The sequence below is a fragment of the Aethalodelphis obliquidens genome, unplaced genomic scaffold (assembly GCF_003676395.1).
Source record: "Aethalodelphis obliquidens isolate GAN/ISIS:26980383/991018 unplaced genomic scaffold, ASM367639v1 scaffold43, whole genome shotgun sequence".
In the NCBI taxonomy this organism is placed as follows: Eukaryota; Metazoa; Chordata; class Mammalia; order Artiodactyla; family Delphinidae; genus Aethalodelphis; species Aethalodelphis obliquidens.
In genome coordinates this window covers 872,285-895,746 of record NW_020837987.1, presented here as the reverse complement: position 1 = coordinate 895,746, position 23,462 = coordinate 872,285, and positions in this window count along the sequence as shown.

Genomic DNA, 23,462 nt, shown 5'->3' with positions numbered 1-23,462 from the left:
GTCCCCAGCTCTAGCCCCTTCTGGCTGCTCATCCTTCCCGAGAACTTCAAGGTCTTCAGTGACCACTTAATTTAGAGCACCCCTCTCCCCAGGAGTTCCTGTTCACCTCATTGCCCTGCTGTGGTTCCTTCACAGCCCTTGCCACCATGTCTCTTGCTCCTGTCCATGTTTGGTGCTCCGCTCCCTACCTTGTCTGTCTTGTTCACTGCTGTATCCCCCAGCTCTTGGCAAAGTCCCTGGAGGAAGGGAGGCACTTAAATCTTACTTGTGAAGGAATGCTTGAAAAACACAATGACCAAGCCCTTGTGGAGTTTACAGGCTAAGAAGAGAGACAGGTATTGAACAATCATCACTTGAAAGTACCTACTGTACTAAGCTTCTAGAAGAAGCATGTAGCAGAGGGCTTCTAAACACTCCTCAGCCCCTTCCTGATTTACAGTCCCAGTCTTGGACCTCCTCCCTCCATGACTGTCTTCTTGAAGTTAGAGACTAGACCTTATTGGAGGGCCTGACTTGTGTCATCCTCAGAGGTCCCTGCTAGCAGATTGTTGACCTTCCAGGGGCTCTGAGGTCAAGGCTGCTGAGATGACTTGCTCAGATTGGCTTAGGTAGGCATGGGAACCCAGGCTCCTGAATTCCCAGCCCTTAGGTAGTAACAATAACAGGTATCACAGACATTTCCAAAATAGCAGATTGCCCTAAATCCTTCAAAGTATTATCTCAACTAAACTTCACAATAATCCTGTGATGTTGATACCATGATTGTCTTATTTCACATATGGCATCTATCTACTTCTTAGGGTCATTGTAAGGATTAAGTGAAATAATGCAGATGAATTGCTGAGTACAGAGCCTGGCACATAATAACTACCAAATAAATGACAATTGTTTAACAATGATAGACAAGACAGTTTTCCATAGTGGTTGTAGCAATTTATACTCCTACCAGCAAAGAATAAGAATTCCTGATGTTCTATACCCTAGCCGATATTTTAGTCAGTGGTAAAATGGATAAGTAAATTTTGGTATATTCATTCAGTGGAATACTACACAACAATAAAAAGGACAAACCACTGAAACATACAGCAATATGGATGAATCTCACAGACATAATGGTAAGCACAAGAAGCCAGATACAAAACAGTATTCCTGTGTGATGCCAGTTATTAGAAGTTTAAGAAAAGACAAAAACTGTGGTGACAGCAATAAGACCCCTCTGGGGTGGGGGTTCTGGGTACCACCATACATGTGTTTCATATCTTGATCTGAGTGGTGGTTACATGGCTGTGTACATATAGAAAAGTTGAATCACATTTGTGATTTGTGCACTTTACTGAGCATATGTAATACCTAAAAAATAAAATAGTTATTTTTTTTTTAATAATTTAAAACAAAGTAAAGCAAGACTTTAACAATCCCTGCCCACTCGGGAACTTCCAGTCTGGAAGGGAGGCAGTCATGTAGGTTGGCAGTTACAGTACAGAGTGATAAGGGCTAGGATGGGAAGATTCTGGGGGCTACGAATTCACGTGGAGTTAGGGGCAAGGGCATCCAATCTACTCCTGGACACTAAGAAGGCTGCTTGGAGGAAGCAGCCTCTAGGTCGGAAAGATGAATGGATTTGGCAGGAACAATGGAAAAGTTATGTCCGAGGCAGCAGAAACAGCCTGCACAAAGACTTGGAGTCTTCAGAAATCAGTGATGGCTACTCGTCTGGAGCAGTTCACCTTTGGCTCTTTGAGTTCATTTCATTCTGTGTCCAAACATTGACACAGCCTTGAGGGAGACTGTGCATTACACTAGAGGTGGTGGAACAGCTGCTGTGTAGGGAGGACAGCACCTGCCCTCTGCCATGAGACTTTGGGAAATTCCTTAACCTCTTGGTGCCTCAATTTCCTCATCTGTAAACTGGGTGTGATTTTAATTATTCCAACCTCCAGAGTTGCTGTGAGGAATAAATGTATTAATACCTATAATGCATTTGCTATAGTATCTAGCATAGAGTAAGTGTTCAATATGTATCAACAATTATTATTATTATTATTCATTAAAAAATTGGGGGCATTGGCTTACCTTCATATGTGCTTTAGGCCCTGATGATGGTGGAGGGTAAGGAACCAGGATACAAGCATTAAGAAGTAATCCCATGGGGGTTGCAAGGGGAAAGTTCTTCCCAGATACGATTCCTTAACCCAGGGCCCCCAGGCAGCCTTCAGGGTCCCAGGAAACTGCCTGCTGACAGTGCCGGCCTATCAGGTGCACTTTCCTGGGCAGCTGGTGCATAACTGTTACCAGCTCCGTGCAGGCACCTCACAAAAGTTTAGGAGCACTGGAGAGGGCTGATGAGGGAAGGTGTGGGCTGTGACTGGGAGTGGAGCTGGCCCAGGCTTTGCTCTCAGGCAGAGCTGGACAACTGTGGCTGCCTGGCTGAGCCAAAGCTGGGGGGTCTTGTGAGGCTACACACAGGAAAACCAGAGGAAGAGGGGTCAGACTAGCTGCACCACTGCACCGGTGTGGGCTGTGGCATCGGGGCCAGGCAGGATGAGCAGGACCCAGGGCCAAGGAACTGAGTGTGGGAAGGCCTCAGAGGCTTGGCTCCTGTCCTCCCGCAGCCCTGGGGATCTGTCTGCACAGCCTGCCAGGTCAGCCGGAGTCCCAGGCCCAGCCCACTCCCCAAAACTTGATTACTGTTCAGATCGAGCTCACACTGCTGTGGATTCCGAGGGGGGAGATGAGCAAACCAATAGGTGGCCCAGCCCTGGCCTAACCCTCTCTTACACTGGAAAGCAAGTCCAGTCAACACTTTAGACAGAGGCTCTGGTTAATTAAAAAACTCCAGTGAAAACTAAAACCTTTAAACTGAGTATATGATAGAATAACGATGGCAGCTGACAGTTATGGATTCTGTCCTAAGCTGGGGGTTGCCAGGAACAGAGTCAAATTTGAAGACACTTCGAGGAGTGGGAGTGTGTGACCAGGTTGCTGGGGGAGGGGCAGTTATGCAGCAACAAGCAACCCCCCCAGCATGGGCTAAGACACAAGAGTGCTTTGTTCTGTGTCTGACCACCATATTCCCAGCTTTCAGCTAAATCGCCTCATCTTGGGTTTTCTGAAGGCAGGCACAGCTGCAGGACACAGAGCAGGGGCTTGGAAAGAGGAAGCCCTGGAATCTTTTTTCTGATCAGGGACTCACATTTTCCTTGCAGCACCACACTCTTGAACTTGATGGGGGAGGGGGACTTGGCCAATCAGGGCACTGAATTCCTGACTGTGTCATTGGTTCAGGGGTAGGCACGTGACCCAGTCTGGGCCAGTGAAAATCCTCTGGAGTTGCTAAGCTGATGGGAAGAGGTCTGGAACTAGGAGGCCATCTTGCCACGCAGGGCGACCTTCCTGGGAGGGGGGTCCTCGGGGGGGGGGGGGGGGTGCACAGGGAAGCAGAGCCAGAGGAGAGGGGAGGCAGCCTTCTGATTTGTTGAGCTCCTGGATCCAATCAAGCCCAAGACCAGATTACTAGTAACTTTCTGGATGCTGGAGCCAATTATTTTCATGTTTATTTAGACAGTAGGGCTTGGATTTCTCATAACTTGCAGTCGAGAGAGTTATGGGTGTCACTTGTGCCCATCAGAGGGCCTCTGGTGGTCCCCTAGACCCGTGCAGGCCCTTCTTGATAAGGTCTGTAAATCCACAGTGGCATGGCTGGCTGGCTGGCATGTGGTTCTGGTGGTGCCAGACCTGGGCCATGGTCTCAGTTCCCCAGGAATCCTGACTTCCATAGTATCTCCCTCCATCACTCGCTGACATCAGGCACCTAGAAATCTACTTGTTAATCAGTCTGGCAGCCTCGGGACCCCCAAGAGTAGGTGGGCCTGGGGTGGACTGGCTTGACTCTGCCCTCTAGGAGTTCCCAAGAGCACCTCACACCCTCTGGGGGCAAGCGGACACTAACTGAACAGGACTCACTCCTGACATGACCAGATAGAGGTCACAAACTGATGCTGGTGGGCCACAGAATACTAGCAAAAAGTTGAATTCTTGTACACGTGAGGGTTTCCGACTCGTTGAGCAACAGGATTATTTGGCAAAGTTGGGCTCACATCTGTGCAGGGGAACGGCACGCTGCTGACCTCTTTGGGTGGGGCAGCTTCGCCCTATGTCCATAATCCTTTAGGTATCAACATCGGCCACGTAGTTGCCTGACCTTGAGACCCTGCTAGGAATTCAGAGCTGAGCCAGAGCCTGCATAGCAGGGTCTTGGATGAGAGAGGTCAGGATTAAATAAACAAGAAGGAAAGAAGGAAGAAGGCATGGAGGAGGGGGTAGACTGGGATGAACCCAGGCCTAGAGGCCTGAGCATTCCCCAGAGCCCAGCACAGAGTCTGGACAGCCAGGTTTGCTGAATAAATAAGTGGATGGATGAATGGATAGGGGGCAAAGGTGAGAGGTACAGAAAGCCTTTTCCAGATGGTGACGGGAAGCTGAAGAGGCCGGGTGCATGGAATAGGGAGCACATTCTTTTGCCGCAGCCCACGTGGGGCTGGTATCAGGGTCAAAGAGGGCTCGGCACAAGTAACCTCCACGATCAAGGCTGGAGCTTCCCCACCTCCCACCCTCCCACACTCTCTTCTCTGTCTGAGAGCCTCTCTACCTTCAACCTTTCACTATGAATTCTTTTTCCCACTTAAATCTGTTTATATGAAAAGGGAAACCTACTGTCCCTACCCTAAATGGAAAACCAGCATCACCAGCCACAAAGAGAAGGGAAGCATCGAAGTGTTGATAACCACAGACAGGACAATGTGAGGCAGGCCATGAGCCTGCGGCCTGATCTCTTTCTGTTTAAAACAGGAGATGACAGTATGGGTATGATTCCATTAACACCAGGTACTAGGGTGGTCAAATTCGGAGAGACAGAAAGTAGGAGGGCAGTTGCCAGGGCTGGGGAGGGGGGATGGGAGTTATTATTTAACGGGTACAGGGTTTCAGTTCTGCAAGATGAAAAAGTTCTGAGGATGGCTGGTGGTGATGGTTGCACAATACTGTGAATGTAATTAACGCCACCAAATTAAACATTTAAAAATGGACAAGACAGTAAGTTTTATGTTATGTGTATTTTACCACATTTTTTTACAGGAGCTGAGCAGACATTAGAGAGGTTTCAAAGCCATCTCCTTCAAACTGAGCCTTTCTCCTGATTAAGCAGAACACGTGAAGGAGAATTGAAACGAGAGTGACTCACCATGTGACGTGGTATTATTTCAAATTAATATGTAAAACCGTGGTCAGAGGAAGAAAAGGGATAAGTAATGGGCCAGGGGTATAGGAAGGTGTGCGGAGGGACAGCCCCTCTGCAGTGCGAGCACTCTTGTGTCCTGCAGGAGGATGCCCTCGGTGGCTGCAGGCTGGCGTGTGCCCGTGCTGGGGAGACAGGGGTTGCAGCTGCGGGGTTCCTAGCTCAGCGTGATCTTGGGGAAAGCACTTCACCTCCTGCTGCCTCAACTTCCTCCTCTGGCCAAGAGGAGGTAAAAGGGTGGCCATGAGGCTGCAGCGAGGCACTGTGTGGGAGAGCACCCTGCAGGCTCTGTCACCCGGCTTCCACAAGCACCCCCCTTCGGCTCTCTCTGACCAGTTTTGGTGAGGAGATCTATGAATTTGGTTCCAGTGTCTGGGACGGTTAGTTGATCAAACTCCCTGTTTTCACATCCTTCATGATGCTGGACAGCAGAGGAATTGGAGATTGTGCCATTGTACTGGGCCCATGAGGTGCCTCGTCCACAGTTAGTGCTCTTTAAGTGTCCGTTGACTGATTTCAGGGAGGAATTCTGTTCCGGGGCATGTAGGTTGAACAGGCGTCCTGCCCTCAAGGTGCTCACCCCCAGTGGAGGAGAAGAACAACACACCTATCATCACACAGCAGCAAGAGAAATGCAGGGGAGGGAAGAACCTGACAGGAGGGGTCCTGGTCCAGCTCAGGGAGAGGAGAGGGGCAGGAAATGGAGTCACTGATACTGCCTTTCTCAAGGTCAGCAATGCCCTCTATCTTGCCGACTCCAAAGGGCACTTTCCAGGCTTCGTTGCACAGGCCTCTCAGGAGTGTTGGGCATGGTGGCCCACCCTCTCCCTCCTGCGAACACCACTGCCCTCTCCTGGTGTCCTTCCTCCTTCCCTGGCGCTCTTCCTCAGTGCCTTTGCTCCTCCTCTACTCAGGCAAAGGAGTTGTTCTCCCTCCCTGGGTAGTCTTACCATCTCCAGCTCACGTCTCTGCCCAGCCCACTGGACTTCTCCACTTGCCAGTCTCCCAGTCTCTCAGTGTAAGGTGCTCAAACGTGAACTCTGGTTATCCCCCCCTCACCTGTTCCTCCACCTGGTGCCACCATTCACTCAGTTGCTTAAGCCACAAACCTGGTATTCGTCTTTGATTTTTCCCTTTCTCTCATCCTCTGCATTGCATGCGTCAGCAAACCGCAATAGCTCTCTGCCCCCCAAATATTTCCAACCTGTCTACTTCTCCCCTTCTCTACCCCATCCTGGACTGAGCCACCGTCTGCTTTCTGGACAGCTGCAGAGTCTCCTGAACTGCTTTCCCATCGTCACTGCCTCTTGCATGGAAGAGCTAGTCATCTCAAATTCACTTCCGGAAACCCGATCAAACATGCCCCTTCTGAAAACCATTTGTCAGCTCCCCACTGATTGCAGCAGCATCGGGCCCTGCCTGGCTCAGCTCCAGATACTGCCCTCTCGTCCTGGGGCCCTGGGTCCTCTTCCCAGCCCTGCCTCTGCTCCAGCCTAGCAGGCTCACAGTCCCTTTCTCTGCCATGCCAAGATCTCAGCTTCTTTAGTGTGTTTGCACCTGTTCTTCACCCACTCCCCACTCTCCCTCGGTGACAGACTCCATCTCCTTCAATATCCCCTCCTCAAGGAGGCCTTCCCCAGCGACCCCACCGAAATTAGGTTGTCTCCATCGCGGGACAGGTACTTTCAGTTTTTTTAACTTTTTGACCACGCCGTGAGGCTTGCGGGATCTTAGTTCCCCAACCAAGGATTGAACCCGGGCACCTGGACTGAAAGTGCTGAGTCCTAACTACTGGACTGCCAGGGAATTCCCAGAACAGGTATTTTCTTTCTCACCTCTCGCCAGTTTTCTCTTGGCATCCTTTGTCGGTTTTGTTTTCTTAATTATAAAAATTTCACACATACACACAAGTAGAGAGATAATAGTACAATGAACCCTCATACACTTAGTCTACAGATTTAATAATTAAGATTTTGTCATATTTGCTTCAAGCCTTCAGCATTTTTTCTTTGCTGAAGTCTTTTAAGGCAAATTCTAAACATTATGTCGTTTCACTTTTACATGCTTGAGTATGCATCTTTTAAAAGTATGGTCATTTTCTTACATAACCACAATGCCAGTAACACACATATAGCAGAATGGACAATTCTTGGTGTCGTTCAATACTCAGTCTAAAATCAAGTTTCCCAGTTATCTCAAATATGTCTTTGAACCATTGGCGTGAATCATAGCCTAAACAGGATCCACATGCTGCATCTGGTTCCTGTGCTCTTTGTTCTCTTTGCTCTAGAGCAGCTCCTTCTTTTCCACATTTGCCACAGAAGCCAGGTCAGCCTCCTGCGGGATCATTTCATGTTCTGGTTTTGTCTGTTTGCTTCTCCATGGAGCCATCTAACGGGTTCCTCTCTTCTCTGTATTCCCTGTGGGTGGAAACCCACTTAAGTTCACATCTGTAGGTGATGCCGTGCTTGCTGTGTCATCATCCCTGGAGGCCCACGGTGCCCTGCTATCACTTCTCGTGTTGCTGAGACTGACCAGTGGGGTCCGGTGGTGACAGCCTCCTCCCTCAGTGGTACAGCTTCCTGTCAGCCCTTCACCTGTTAGTTTCATCCACTGATAAGTGTTTCCTGAATCAGTTATTTGATAAGGGTTTGCCAAATGGTGATTTTCTATTTCTTTCATTTCTTCCAAACTAGAGGCACACCCAGAGGGGAAAGTATGTGGGAGCAGTCCACTCTGAGGCAGGCAACTGGGGTGGGGGCTGTTGTCTGTAAAGAACTTTAAAAAGAATGAAATGGACTAAAAGTCCTCTGCTCTTATCAATACCATGGCCTTGCCATCCTGAATAATGTCAGTGGTGGACCGCTTCTCCTCGAAGGGGCAGAGTGCGCCTGCCCAGCCCCCCACGAGGTACATCACTGTTCCAAATTTACTCACTGGAGTCTTCTGTAAAGAAATTTTCCATATCAATTAGGGCTATTTGGTTGCCCTGAAATACAGCTCATATGGTGGAATAAATGCTGAATTCTCTCCTTTTTTAAAAAGTAATTAATTAATTAATTTTTATTTATTTTATTTTTGACTGTGTTGGGTCTTCATTGCTGCGTGCGGGCTTTCTCTAGTTGCGGCGAGCGGGGGCATTTTCATTGCGTTGCACAGTCTTCTCATTACGGTGGCTTCTCTCGTTGCGGAGCACGGGCTCTAGGCTCACAGGCTTCAGTAGTTGTGGCACATGGGCTCAGTAGTTGTGGCTTGCGGGCTCTAGAGCAGAGGCTCAGTAGTTGTGGCACACGGGCTTAGTTGCTCTGCGGCATGTGGGATCTTCCCAGGCCAAGTCTCAAACCCGTGTCCCCTGCAGTGGCAGGCGGATTCTTAACCACTGTGCCACCAGGGAAACCCTGAATTCTCTCCTTTTAATTAAGCCCCATATTTTCGTTCTTCATAGCACTTGAGACATTTCATAATTGTGCGTTTGTTTACTTGCTTGGGGCCCTTCATCCTTGAGGAGTAAGCTGCACAAAGGCTCATAGGAGGCACTCAGTATTGACACATTTGAGTGAAAGATTCATAAATGAAGGCCAGGAAGGGTGAGCAGACAGTGTTAGAGGTGGGGTGGCAGAGGAGAGTGTTTGGGGAGAAGACCCAGAGGCTACAGACATCAGGGCACATCCTGGGAGCGACAGATGTCAGGTGTGTCTGGGGTCAAGGGTGAGGTGGGAAATGGGGAGAGCTGAGGCTGAGGGGGGCCCAGGAACAGGAGCCAGAGGAGTGCCCTCTCTGCCATGCTTCATGAGCAGCTGGACTCTATTCGAGGGACGTGGCGCCATAGAATCTCTGTGGCCACCCCACCAGCACACACCTGCCCCGTGGCCTCCCAGATGGAGCCCGCTCCACGGGAAGCACACCCAGTACAGAGATTTGGTTGTGCTCTACGCTAGCTAGTGCTCGCCTTGCTCCTCTCTAATTGCTCTGTTTTCCTTCCACTTCACAAGTGGGTTGGCTAGTAACACCAAAGTCTGTTTTATGTACATATAGATAGCAAACACAAAATGTGTGGTAACGAGAGAGACTATAAAAAAAAAAAATGTGTGGTAAGCTGTGTTTCATCTTTACGTTACTAACACACAAAAGCAAGAAAGCTCCAAGTTAGACCATCTGCAATTCAGCCGAGTATGCAGCGAGCCATATGGTGAAAACATGAAATGGAAGACAACAGAAGCGCATCACCCAGCCTTCATCTGAAGACTCCCTCGGCAAGCGCCCTGCTGTCCTCTCTGAGGCTGGCCAGCCTTCATCCATCCATCCATCCATCCATCCATGCATCAAAGCTTCACTGAACTCCTGTCACATGCCAAGCACTGTTCCTTCACTAGCAATAGAGGAAGCATGACAGCAGAGATCTGTCCTCAGTGGGGAGAGAGGATCAGGACAAAAGGAAATAAACCAACATGTGAAAAAGATGTTTCCCACCGGTTATAAGAGCTCCTGAAGAAGTGACTGGGTGATGTGACAGAGTGAGCAGAGCAGAGGCGTATCACCTCAGCTACGTGGCTTCAGGAAGGTCTTTCTCAAGAAGAGATGTTTGAGCTAAGACCTGAAGCATAAGAAAAATGCAGCAAGTAGAGCTGTGGGGACAGTGTTTCCGGCAGAGGGAACAGTGTGTGCAAAGGCCTAGAAGTGGGAAAAAATTCAGTGCTTTAGTGGAACAGCAAGAAGGCTGGAGTACAGTGAGTGAGGGGGTGTGGGAGAGAGAAGGTGGAGGGAGAGAAGGCAAGGTGGCTGCTGTGGGGTCTTGCCAGATGCATGTAGGAGGAAATTTGGATTTTACTCTAATGCTGTTAGAAGCCCTTGAAGGGCTTTAAATAGGAGAGTGGTTCATTTGATTTACATGTTTAAAGATCACTCTGCTGCTGAGGAGAGTGTGGACATGGGAAACAGGCATATCCTGGAGCACAGGGACCGGTGGTCCAAGACAGGCAAGATGGCAGCTTGACCAGAGTTGGCACAATGTGGTGTGGACACAGGGGTCAGATATGTTTGCAAATAGAGTGAGAGCAGGCTGCCCATCGCCTGCTGAGAATGCAGACCTATGACCTTGGGACGCTGGAGGCTGACAAGGGCCAGACAGCAGTAGCTGGGCAGAGTGTGCTGTGAAAACAAAGCTCTCTGCAGGCAAGGTGCCCCATCTGTGTCATTCTTTGTGGAAGGCCTAGTTTTCTTTCCTGTCTCCTCACCTCTGTGGTCATAATCGTATGACCGCAGACCATATGATTGACAGGCCGTAAGAATGACAGGCCACTGTCATTCCTCTGGCAGGTGGAGATCTAGGGAGGGGAAGTGACTGCCTAAGACCACACAGTGACAGGGGCACCTCTGGAAGATCCTTCTTCAAGACTGCAGCTAGCCCTGGGGTGTCAGACTGCCCTTCTCAGGGCCCGCCTGGCTGTACTGCGCTCCAGTTGGTGAAGGAAGGCTGGTCCTGTCCATACCAGCAAGACCCCACATTCGTGCCTAGCCCGGAGCCGCAGGCTTTTCCGTCTTAGTTGTGTGAGTGCCCCTTTGCCTTATTCTAGGATAGAGGTAGACTGCATGCTGCAGTTTGGGTTCTACGGAAGCAGAGTTTAGTGTGCAGAGGTGTGTTAGGGAGGCATGTTAGGGAGTGCCCTGGGGACCAGCACCTGGGGACAGGAGGGAGCAGAAGCAGGAGTGGGCAGGGGGCTTTGAGCTCTGGAGCTGCTGGGTGCTGGGCCAAAGCATCTGGAGCTTGCTATCCCCGCCTCCATCGGTGATTGCCTGGCAGGTGGGGCTGCGGCAGTCCCAGCCGACTAGGGCTGGAGGCTGAAGGCCCGCAGCACTGCCAACAGCCTGGGCAACAGGACCTTCTTCAGAGGGGTCTTGAGCGGTGCAGCTATGTGTTCATCACACTTCACTAACTCAGATGTGACTGATTTGTAAACCAGCAGTTGGGGTTGTGATGAAGTGTCATCTTCCTTTTCCTTAAGCAGGACTAGCCAGAGGTCCAAGGCCATGAGCAGCAGACTCAGTGGGAGCCCCATTTACATGCCAGCAACTAAAAGAGCAAAGACAAATGCCCCTTCTCCTCCATCGAGCCAGGCCCTATTAGACACCCCTGGTCAATCTAATTCAGTTCTTCAGAAGCATGCACTGTGTGTCTCCCCAGTGTGCTCAGGGCTGTCCTTCCCTCGTGGAGTTGACAGGCTCGTGGCTCAGGGAGACATCAGTCAAATGACCATGCTGAGGACATCATGAATACTGGTAACAGCAAGAATTCCTGTTTTGGTGCATTGGTTGTACCATCTCAGCAAGTACGAGGTATAATGCAAGCACCAGCAGGAACCTGATGCTGGTGTTAGCGTTAGCCTCTCTTCAGATCAGGTCACAGCAGCCCTCAAGGCCACCAGCTAGGATGCAGTAGAGCATAGATACCTGCTCTGAAAGCAGGAATGGAGTTATTTGGAACCTGATCTGGGCTGGGGAGGCAGGAGAAGGGAGGAGGTCAAGAATGGCTCCTCTGAGGAACTGGTGCTTGAGCTGAGAGGTAAGGGGTGAGAAGGAATTGAGGAGAAAGGAGGAGCTCCAAGTGGAGGGAAGGACGTGGAAAAGGTCCTGGGGCTGGCAAGACCAAGGATCGTTTCAGGAATGGGAGGCGGCAGGGGCCCTGGTGTACTCAGGCTGAGATGCCAGCCACGGTGAGTTCTTCCTTCTTCAAACTGAGAGTCATGGGAGGCAATCAGAGGTGTGTCCTAGAAAGACTCCTTGAGCCGCCATGTGGAGAATGAGCTTCTGAGGGAGCTAGGTGCTGGAGACTACTGTGATCATCAGGGAGGTGGTGGCCACTGGGGTCTGGGTAGAGCAGGGCGGGCAGGAAGAAGCTGGATTCAGTGCTGTTTGGAGTAAGATCAACTTGGCTTGGGTGGATTTGTGGCGGGGAGCAAGGGTCCAGAGATCTAGTGTTCCTGGCCTGCAGAGCTGGCCTCTAATGACACCCTTCACTGGAGTGGAGAACCCAGGACATTCAGTATCTTGGGAAGTAACACAAAGGCAAAAGTGACATTTTCCCCTGACTTTTATGTATCAAGTATATTAAAACAACAGAGGAATAGTGTAATGAACACCTAACTTCCACTTAGAATCACCAGTTGTTAATATTTCGCTACATTTGCTTTGCCTCATTCTTTCTGCACACACACACACACACACACACACACACACACTTTTTTTGCTGTACAATTGCAGACAACATGACTCTTCACCCCTAGATATTTGTAACCCCTAAGATTAAGGACATTGCCCTCAATAAACCCAATGGCATTTTCGCATCTAAGAACATTAACAATTATCTCATGATACCATTTGATACCTAATCCATGTCAAAAAGCTCCAGTTGTCCCCAGATTTTGTTTTTAACCAAGATCCAGTCAAAGTCCCCGCACTGTGTTTAGTTGTCGGGTCTGCTCTTTGGTCTCTTTCAACATAGAGCAGCCCCTACCCCATGCTCACCCCTTTTCTCCCCATGACTTTGGCTCTTTGACAAGTCCAGGCCAGCTGTCTTGTAGGACATGGTGCACTCTGGATTTGTCCGATGGTTGCAAATGTTTTGCCTTTTCTTTTTTTTTTTTTTTGTGGTACGCGGGCCTCTCACTGTTGTGGCCTCTCCTGTTGCAGAGCACAGGCTCTGAACGCGCAGGCTCAGTAGCCGTGGCTTACGGGCCCAGCTGCTCCGCGGCACGTGGGATCTTCCCGGACCGGGGCACGAACCCGTGTCCCCTGCATCGGCAGGCGGACTCTCAACCACTGCGCCACCAGGGAAGCCCTGCCTTTTCTTTATAAAAGAGCTTTATTGAGATACAGTTCACATAGCATATAGTTCACCCATTTAAAGTGGACAATTCAATGGCTTTTAGTACATTCACAGATATGTGCAACCACCACAGTCAATTTTATAAAATTTTCATCACCTCAAAAAGAAACCCATTAGCTATTACCCTCCTAAGCCCCTCTCATCAGCCCTAAGCAGCCACTAATTTACTTTCTGTCTCTAGGTTTTCCTAACCTGGCTTTTCATAGTCTGGAATCACATAGTATGTGGTATTTGTGTCTGCCTTCTTTCACTTAGCATGTTTTCATCGTTCATCCATGTTGTATCATTCCTTCTTATGACTGAATAATATTCCACTGTATGGATATACCAGATTTTGTTTTGCGTTGTTTCCACCTCTTGGCTAGTATAAATAATCCTACTATAAACATTTGGGTACCTCCATTTTTGTAGGAACATACGTTTTCGTTTCTCTTGGGTATATACCTAGGAGTAGAATTGCTGGGCCATATGGTAACTCTATGCTTAATCATTTGAGGACCTACCAGACTTTTCCCAAAGCAATTGCACTATTTTATACTCCTGTCAGCAGTGTATGAGGGTTCTGATTTCTTTACATCATTTTCACTGTTCCACAATGGAGGCTTTTCTCTAGGCCCACCTGACTGTCCCCTCCTGCAGCCTCACCTCCCCGGTCTAGCCCTCCTCAGCCCCAGACCATGGAGGATGCAAATGGCGCACTGGACTGGATGGCACTCTTTCTTATTTTTGTAGTTTGCCAGATCCTGTGCTTTCCTACCACAATTTCACTCCATGCCCCAAAAGGTCCTCAGGAAGCAGCCAAGGCAGAAGTTCTTAAGTTGGGGAAACTGAGGCCTCAGAGAGGTAAAGTTTGTGCAAGTGAGCCAGTGCCGGTTCTGGGCCTGCCCGCTGGCTGCTGAGGCTGCTGCCCTGCAAGCTGTAATGGGTGGCCCTGGGGAAGGTGGCAAGAAGGAGGAGTTTCCTGAGAGCAAGTGACCCCTAGAAGTGAGCCCATCTTCCAAACTGCATCCTAGAGCCCTTTCCCACAGAATGCCTACCAATGTTCCTCACTGCTGCTTACCAAGAAGGTGCTCATGCTGTGGGGAGCCTGGCATCTCTGAAAGTGGCCAGGGCAGGATGAAACAGCCCATGAGCCTGGCCCTGAAGGCCGAGGGCTCAGCTGGCTTGAGGAAGCTGGGTCCAGCATGTGGATTGCAGGACCTCTGCTGGCTTGTCCAAACTGCAGTCCGGCCCCTCCCCTCAAGATGGTGCTACGTCAGACTAGGCTGCCTTCCTGAGATGTCTCTTCCCCTTGGGTGGCAGTGTTTAGGTGTTTGCTCGCCCCTGACCAGGTGAGGCTAGAGCAGGCAGATGTTGACCCTGGCAGGGTCAGGCCCTCCTAGGGCCCAGGTCTCCCAGCCCACCACTGCACCAACTCTGCTACTTGCGAGCCAGATGCCTCTGAGAGTCTAACCTCCTCTTCTTTTCTCCTGTTGCTTTCTTTCCTGATCTGTGCATCTGTCTGTCTTCAACTCTCAACATCAGATTCAAGACCCGTTCAAATGCCACCCTCCTCCAGGGAGCCAGCCTCTCTTTGCTCTCCTCTGAATGTCCTGTGTGGCAGTACATCTGCACCTCGTTTTGACGCCTAGTGCTCTGTGCTCTAGGTGGCCTGTAACTTCTGGTCCTAACAGATACCAAGGTTCTCCTTGAGGATAGGACCCCAGTCCCACTCACCTCTGCCTTCTTTTTTGATTTGGTCAGAATTATTTTGGTTGCCAGTAACAGAATCTTAGCACAAATTGGCCTAAGGAAAAGGATTTACTGATTCATGTTACTGAAAGGCTGGGGGCTTCAAGTATAGCTGGGTCCAGGGCCCCATTTATCAGTACTGTGTCCATTTCTTGGTCCTGGTGTCTGGCAGGCTCTCCTTGGGTGGTGCCAGAGATGGCCAGCTTAGCTATCCCAGCAGAAGCCCCAGACTTGGTGTCCATTGATCTGGCTCAAATTATGTGCTCACCTTAGGATTGGGGGTGTTGCCGTGAACCAAGAGTGGGAGGAGGGGTGCTTCCCAAGGGAAATCCCAGCCATTGGCAGTCAAAACAACAGGAGCACCCTGGAGGTGATCCTCCCTGACTCCGTCCTCCCTCTCAGTGCCCCATTCAGGGGTCTGCACTTACTTACCTCCCTCCTGGCTGTTTCTCACATTTGTTCCTTGTTCTCACCAAGAACTTGCCCCTGTCCCATCCCTTCCCCTGGCCCACCATTGTCCCTTCTCCCTACAGCAGCCGAGTGGTTTTCCTAAAACGTAAGTATATTGCATCCTGCTTAAAACCCTTGATGGCTCCTCATTGTCCTGGGATGAAGTCCATTCTCCTTAAGAAAGTATGCCTGGGCTTCTCTGGTGGCGCAGTGGTTGGGAGTCCACCTGCTGATGCAGGGGACACGGGTTCGTGCCCCGGTCCGGGAAGATCCCACATGCTGCGGAGCGGCTGGGCCCATGAGCCGTGGCTGCTGAGCCTGCGCGTCCGGAGCCTGTGCTCTGCAACGGGAGAGGCCACAACAGTGAGAGGCCCGCGTACTGCAAAAAAAAAAGAAAAAGAAAAAGAAAAAGAAAGCATGTCTAGCTCTTGATAATCTGGCTCTGTGCCCCTCCAGCCTCATCTCTCTCTGCTCCTTCCTCCCTCTGGGACTTATGCAACAGTGCCTTCACCACCTCAGATTGCCCCATGCCTCTGCCTGGGATGCCCTTTCCCAGCTTGTCTGACTGGCAAACTCTTCCTCTTCAAAACCTAGCTCAGCCATCACCTCCTCCAGGAAGGCCTCCAGGACTTTCCTGAGCAGTTAAGAGCGCCCTCTGCTGGAGGCCCAGAGCCATTCACCACTCTGAACTAGGCTGACTGTGGGGGTCACAGTCTCTGGCCCCAGCACTCCCTGAAGGTTCTTCTTCCCATCCATCTCCCCAGTGCCCAGCCTGGTGCCAGGCCCAGCAATGACACCTGAGCAGTGTCTGCTTGACAGATCTGAGAACCCGAAGGAGAGAGGAACCTGGGTGGGCCCTGCCTGCTGTGGGGAAACAGTTTCAAGCTTCCTTCCTAGGCCCTGTCAGCCCTCAGCTTAGATGCCACCTCCTCCACATGGCCTTCCCTGTCTACCCTCGGACCTGTTGCCCTTCAGTCTCCTTATCATAGTAGTGGTTTTATTTTCTTCCTAGCATTCAACCCAGCTGTTGTTTCCCCTGTTTTTTAATTCTCTCTCTCCCAACCCCTCACACCCATGACTTTGTCAGCTCCACAAGAGCAGATTTCAGTACCTGCCTTATCCAGTACTTGCACAGCACCCCACACCAAAGGGGCCCAAATAAATACTCATTAAATGAATGAACACCAGGTGGGGCATTTGACACACCTTTGGGGAAAATTGTCATGATTCCCAGGTACAGGGGGCTGGTACCAAACTGGGGGAAGTTCCAATAAGGTTGGTGATCCCCACCTCCAACCTGGGGACCTCTGTCTACTCCAGAGCGCAAGCCCTTGGGTGGCAGCTGCTATTCTAGAGAGACCAGAAATAGCTCATTCCAGGTTGGGCATCTCAAGACCTAATTCTCAGCAAAACCACCAATAATGCCAGTGCAGAAGCACCTGCAGGTGCCAGTAGGAAGGCCTGAGCTTTCCTGGGCACTGCCCTCCCTCTAGCTGACCTTCTAGGCCGCACACAGTCTCCCTCAACCTTGTCCTGTCTCTATAGCCTTGGGCCCCGCCTTCTCTTTCTCCTCCCCTCTCCCTGCTCTGCCCTTTCTTTGTCTCCTCCTCTTCCTCCTGTGCCTTGCCCCCCACCACGCAGCAGGTGGCACGCAGCAGTGCAGCAGCTATCTGCTGGCTGATTCCATCGACAACACTTCCTCTTTTTCTTCCTTCATCCCCAAGGTTCCTGATGCCGAGTAGCTAGGCATCAGTCTGCCCCTTCTATTTCATTTGGGTCATCTGTTTATCCACTTGTCCACCCATCCAGGCATCCACCCATCCGTCTATCCATCCATCCATCCACTGGGCACGGAACGGCCGGGCCTTAGGTTAACGTGGCACATCAGGCAGGGTGGAGGAACAAGACAAATGCACACCCAGGTGTACTGTGAAGTGGAGACTACAAACTCAGGTGCCCGCAGGAAGTGAAGTAGGCTAGATGTAGGACAGCCAGGCCTGGTGCCTGCACGGGTATGAAGCCTCTCAGCCCACCAGGCTGATACACAAAATACCCCTCAGCTTGCTAATCGCCAGCTGGCTGCCAGTCTGTGACTCTGTCCTGGAGCTCCTGGCAAGAAGCTCCACTGGCGGGGGGAGGGAAGGGGGTGGAGAGCCCATGTGTTTGGGGCAGGAGTGGGGACACTAGGCAGGGCTTTCAATAAGAGGGGGCATTTGAACTGGGCCCGAAGGCTGAGTAGAGTCCACAGGCCCAGGATAGGGATTTCACAAGGAGAGGCAGTGGCCTCCTGTCGTCACAGTTCCTGGCCAGTGTGCGATTTTCATATGCTCAGGGGCAGCCATTTTACTGTCCTCCTCTTCCCCACCCCCTCAACTCAGGACGAAGGTAAACAACTGTCTGTTATTCCTCCCCGCCTCTCTGCAGGCACCCAGTGGGTTGTGGAGGAGCCACACATGCATGTGCGTGCGCACACACACACACGCACATACACACACAAATGTGAAGTCCTGGCGCAGGGACCTTGTCAGTTTGTTCACTGTTGCAGCCTAGAACTAGGAGTAGGTGCTCAGTTAACCCTTGTTAAATGAGCAAATGACAGGAGAAGGGTACCTATTGAATGAGTGAATGAGTGAATGAATGAATGGGAAAAACAAGTAGGGCTTCATAATGGTTCAGGTTGGATGGACTGTCCCATCTCAGACAATTCTTTTAAAATAATTATTAATTTTTAATTACAGAAACAGGCATGAATACAGTCTCATAGTAAGAAGTATAATGCAAACACTACAGATAAGGCTAAAGCACCCCTTTCTCACCAGCTCCAGAAACCCCCTCACCCCAGAGGTAGATATGGCTGATGGTGTGGAGTATTCCTTTCCACAGCTCTCTGCACATTTGACATTGTGTGTGTGAGTGTGTGAGTGTGTGTGTGTGTGTGTGAGTGTGTGAGTGTGAGTGTGTGCGAGTGACTGTGTGTGTGTGCATGCTTGCACTTGATCACAGTGTATGGCACCGTTTTGTAAGATTAAAAAAATAAGTAGAATCACATTGTGTGTGTTGTTTGCACCTTACTTTATCTTAAATGTACTTTCTTTTTCAGAAATAGCATTTCCGGAAGCTTCCTCTACAGGAGCGCACATCACGTGTTTCTCTCCCACTGCTATTGTAGCCTGAGCTTCCACAGCTTATCTAGCCACTCCCTTCCTGATGACAATTTAGGAGGTTCCTAAATACTTGTTCTTACAGAGAGAGCTTCAGCGAACTCTTCATGTTCCCGTGTCATTGCTGGCTCATAGGTTGGCGCGACTGTCATTTTCCTGATGATCCCAATGGAAAGAAGGCCCCCTCCCTGCTGTCCCTGCCCACAGCCCGCCTGTTCTCTGAGCCTCGGTGTCAGTGAGCCCCTGAAAGAACAGGACTTGGAGATCCAGGAGCTGCAGGACCCGAGCACCAGTGTGAAGGGCCCATTCTCCAGAGGAGGGGTCCTCTGACTAGGTCTTGACTCAGGTTGGAGGTGCTTTTCTAGTACCCACTACGTGCCAGGCCCAGGCAAGGCAACGAGACATCTTGGCAACCTCATTCTGTCCATGGGGCTCCCAGTTCACCATGCCTTTGTGTCAGTGCTGGGCTGGAGGCCGAGGCAAGGACCAACGGGACTGGAGTGAGTGATTCCTCTGGGATCACAGAGGCTAGGCGCACGAGGGGTCGATGGTCACCTGGCCCCCTCCTTTCCAGCATCTCAGCAACCTGATGCCCAGCTCTCACAGCTCTGGCCCTGGATGGTCCAGTGGCAGCCCAGCCCAAGCCCTCCACCCCTCCCCTGTCCTCTGCCCTCCCTTCATCCCGCGCTAGAAAGCCTCTCTAATTCCAGTGGGCACCACTGTTTGCAGTTCCTCGGGCAAGCTCAGCACAGGTGCCAACTGTTATTTCACTCTCCCAGCTTCCATTTCCACAGCTCGGCACCTGCAAAGCCCCCCATTAGAGTCATGCCAACGAGAGGGGGCTGCGGCTGGATGTGTGCGTGCCCGCCTGCAAGCCCACGTGCCCGTCTGCCGGTGCTTGCAGGAAGCCACGAGGGAAATTTCCAGCACAAAGACCGTATGCCTGAGAGAGGGGGGAATCGCTCAGCAAACTTCAGAAGCGATCAAAATGTCCTTTCCATAAAGTCCCGGCTTAAAAAATGTTAGCAGGTGCGTATACAATAGCGAGTCAGTTGGGATGGATTACTATAGAATACCATTTCCGCTCATTCCAGATTATGAATTCAGAGCATAATTTTCTGTAAATTGTCATTCTTGTCTGGTAAGGAAAGCTAATTTTTTCCTCATATGGAAAAAAAACCCACCGCTATCCTGGGCCACTGCTCCCTGGAACAGGGCCTGCTGGAGCCCCCATCTCCCTCTGGGACTGCCCGGATGGGCTGAGGCAAGGTCCCCCAGAGCAGCTGTGGCCAGCGGCATCTCAGGAGGTGTTCATTCCGGGAGCTGTCAGGGGGCCAGCCATGGGCTGGTGAGAGGACTTTGGCGAGAGAAGATAGACCCCTCATCATGGGTGCTAGGTCTTCTCTGGAAGAAGGGTGGAGAATGAGGGTGAGTTGCTCTGATGTGGTGCAAGTGAAGACGAAGGATGAGGGTGGGTGAGCAGGAGACGTGGGTGTTGCTGGCAAGGCATTGGAGGCTCTGTTCACCCTACGTTCTTTCTTCCCTCCCCCCTCCCTCCCTTCCTTTCTTCCTTCCCTCCTTCCTTCCACCAGTGTCTGTTTAGTGCCCAATGTGTAGGGCCCTTGTCCAGGCCCTGTGGTCACAGCAACGCTAATGTCTTCTGTTCCAGGGGAGAAGCAGGAGATTCACAAGGGGCGGTGGGAAGAAGCCATGGCTGCTGCCGAGAAAGGAAATCACAGAGTGACTGGAAGGGGCTGGTCACGGAAGGCCCCAGGGGAGGTGACAGCCAGGTGGGGTGAGAGGCATTCCCACTGTGCTCAGCAACTGGGAGAGTGAGGCCTGGAGGTGGAGCAGGCTGCTTCTAGATGAGAGAACAAGCCAGAGGTGCTGGAGCCCAGGGCAGGGCGGAGAGTGGAGAGACCAGGCTGGGGTCACGGCACCGGGCTGCTTACGATGTAAATGCGTGAGAACTGGATGGTTCTGAGCAAGGGAGAGACACGACCGGTTTGTGTTAGAAGCTTCCTCAGGCTGCTGGGTGGAAAATTGACAGTAGAGGGTGCTGTGGTGGGAGAGGGTCCTTCTGGCTGTGAGAACCACAGGCCCCTCACTGGACCGCTGGTTCTTAACCTTGGCCCCCAAGGCACTCTCGGGGGTGTGTGGGTGGCTTCATGCCAGCTGCCTCCTCTTCCTCTTGATGGAACTCAAGGAAGGACAGTCCCTCCAGGGTGTTAGAACTGCTCTCTCTATTGTGATGGCAGGGGAAAGCTTGGAGCTTATTCTAGTATAGACCCCATATTCGTCAAGATTCATTCAGATAAAAGTGACGGAACCCTGAGTCAACAGGCTCAACTGAAAACGGAAGGAACATCAACAAATTATTGGCTCTTGCTATCAAAAAGTCTAGGAACTTCAGGCATGGCTGGTTCCAGGGGCTTGATTACTATTGACAGGACTCTTTCTTCTTTGTCTCTGCTTTCCTCTGTGTTGGCATCATTCTCAGGTAGGTGGTCCCCAAGTGGTGGCAGAGATGCCATCAGCAGCTCCAGACTTAACCTCCTGTCAGCTGAGGAGAGGCCTTTGCTCAGATGAGATTCCTTTTGGGAGTCCAGGAGGTAAAGGAGAACAAGGGGTGCTGCTTCGGCTGGAGTTGGAGGTGCCCCTTCTGCTTACTGCCCTTTTCCCCTTAGACTCGGGCTCTGGAGACCACACCTGCAGTCCCTGCCTCCCCCGGCATCCCATCTGTCTGCTCTGGCTCCCTCTGCTGCTGACCTTGAAGATCCTTCCCAGCCCCCTCACCCGTGGTGGGGGCCTGGGCCAGAGCAGCCTCTGGGCATTGCACACACACCCTGCCGGGGTGGGGGAGGGTGGCCCTGGAAACATAACATGCTCCTACCCCACGGGGGACCAGGATCCTGTCACAGGGCCCTCATATTCATGTGGAAGAGGAGGTTTCATATAGGGAAGTTCACTTCATCCATCTCCCCATTAAAGTGTACACCCAGAGCCCCCATCCTACTTCTGCCCCTAAGATGCCAAGAAACCACTGTGCTTTTTCAAGTCAGACCAGTGTGCTCATCAAGAACACAGAATCTGGGCCTCCCTGGTGGCGCAGTGGTTGAGAGTCCACCTGCCGATGCAGGGGACACGGGTTCGTGCCCCGGTCCGGGAAGATCCCGCAGCTGGGCCTGTGGGCCATGGCCGCTGAGCCTGCGTGTCTGGAGCCTGTGCTCCACAGCAGGAGAGGCCACAACAGTGAGAGGCCCGCGTACTGCAAAAAAAAAAAAAAGAACACAGAATCTGGGTATAGATGGCCTGAGTTGCTAGCTGTGTGACCTTGAATGGGTTCCTTAACCTCTCTGAGCCTCAGGATCTTCGTCAGTGAAGTGGGGATAGTAATATAGGGCTGTTGTCAAGACTAAAGTAACAAAGAGGGCATCTGGCACATAACAGGTGCTCCATACACATTAACTATGATCATCATCAGGTATGACTGATCACAGGGCCATGTTGGTCTGGGGTTTGGTTGAAGAAACTGATTCCAGCATTTTCAAACCAAAAAGGGCATCCCTGGAGAAATCTGACTTCCCAAACAGACACTCCCTTCCTTGTTGTATCTCTCTCAAGACTCACAGCCCTGGACTTCCCTGGTGGCGCAGTGGTTAAGAATCTGCCTGCCAATGCAGGGGACATGGGTTCGAGCCCTGGTCCAGGAAGATCCCACATGCCGTGGAACAACTAAGCCCATGTGCCGCAACTGCTGAGCCTGCGTGCAGAGAGCCTGTGCTCCACAACAAGAAAAGTCAGCGCAATGAGAAGCCTGCACACGGCAACGAAGAGCAGCCCCCACTTACCACAACTAGAGAAAGCCCGCGCACAGCAACAACGACCCAACATAGCCAAAAACAAAGGAATAAATTTATTTAAAAAAAAGAAAAAAAAAAGACTTACAGCCCTGAAAACAGGCATGTGGTCTGCAAGTCTAGCTCAAGCCATCTGTGTACACCAGGGGTGGGTGGAATCAGGTGAGCCCAACTTGGTCTCCATAGTGTGAGGCAGCAAGAGGCAGGCCAAGGGAATGGCCCTCTTGCTAAGACTATGCCCACGAGGAAATTCCCCTAAAAGGGCAACTTTCAGGAACAACTAGAGACTGGAGGCCCAACCCCACACATGTACAGTCTGGGCTGTTTGATTTAAAAGTCACTTTTTTGTTCACCACTCAGCTCCTGCTGGCACTAATGTGGTGAAATGCAGGGAGTGTGGGCGGGGAAGCCTAGGGCTTGGGTCCTCCAGGGGCTGGCCAGTCATCCTGGCGTTAGCCCTGAGAGTCCCACCTGTAAAACGTGTGGGTAGGGCCAGGCCTTCGGAGCAGTAAGATTGCCTGAAGTCAGGATGATTAATCAGCGTCACACTCGGAGTCCTGGCTCCATCTGCCCCCATCGCTGAGCTACAGGCTCCGGGGCACTTGGTAAGGTACACTGCACAAGGAATGCGGGAAAAGGCCAGCAGCAGGCCTGCCAAGGAAGAGGACAACTCCCACCTTTGTCCTGCAGCATTTAGACTCTGGGGGAGACGGCACTGAGGCTGGCCCCGTCAGTGTACCACCTCCTTTCCATCCCCAAAGTGGGGATGAGACCCCTTGCTCATCAGCCACGGTGATGCTGTAAGGGTCCCACACCACGTGCTCTGAGCATCATTAGAAAAGACATCGGGACAGCCGAGGTGTTATTACTATTATTATTGACCATAGAATACTCGACAAATGATTGCAGATCTGCAGGCAAGGAGGAGTCTTCCTTCCTAGGGAGAGGTTTGAGGGCTGGTTTAAGAGTCTTTTGGAGGCACAAGCCCTGGCAGAGGAGCCGGCTCCATGGAAGCCTTCAGGAGCAGAGCTTTCGGGGCTGAGACGTCTTTGATTACTTACATCTGTTTTTATGGAAACTTCTGG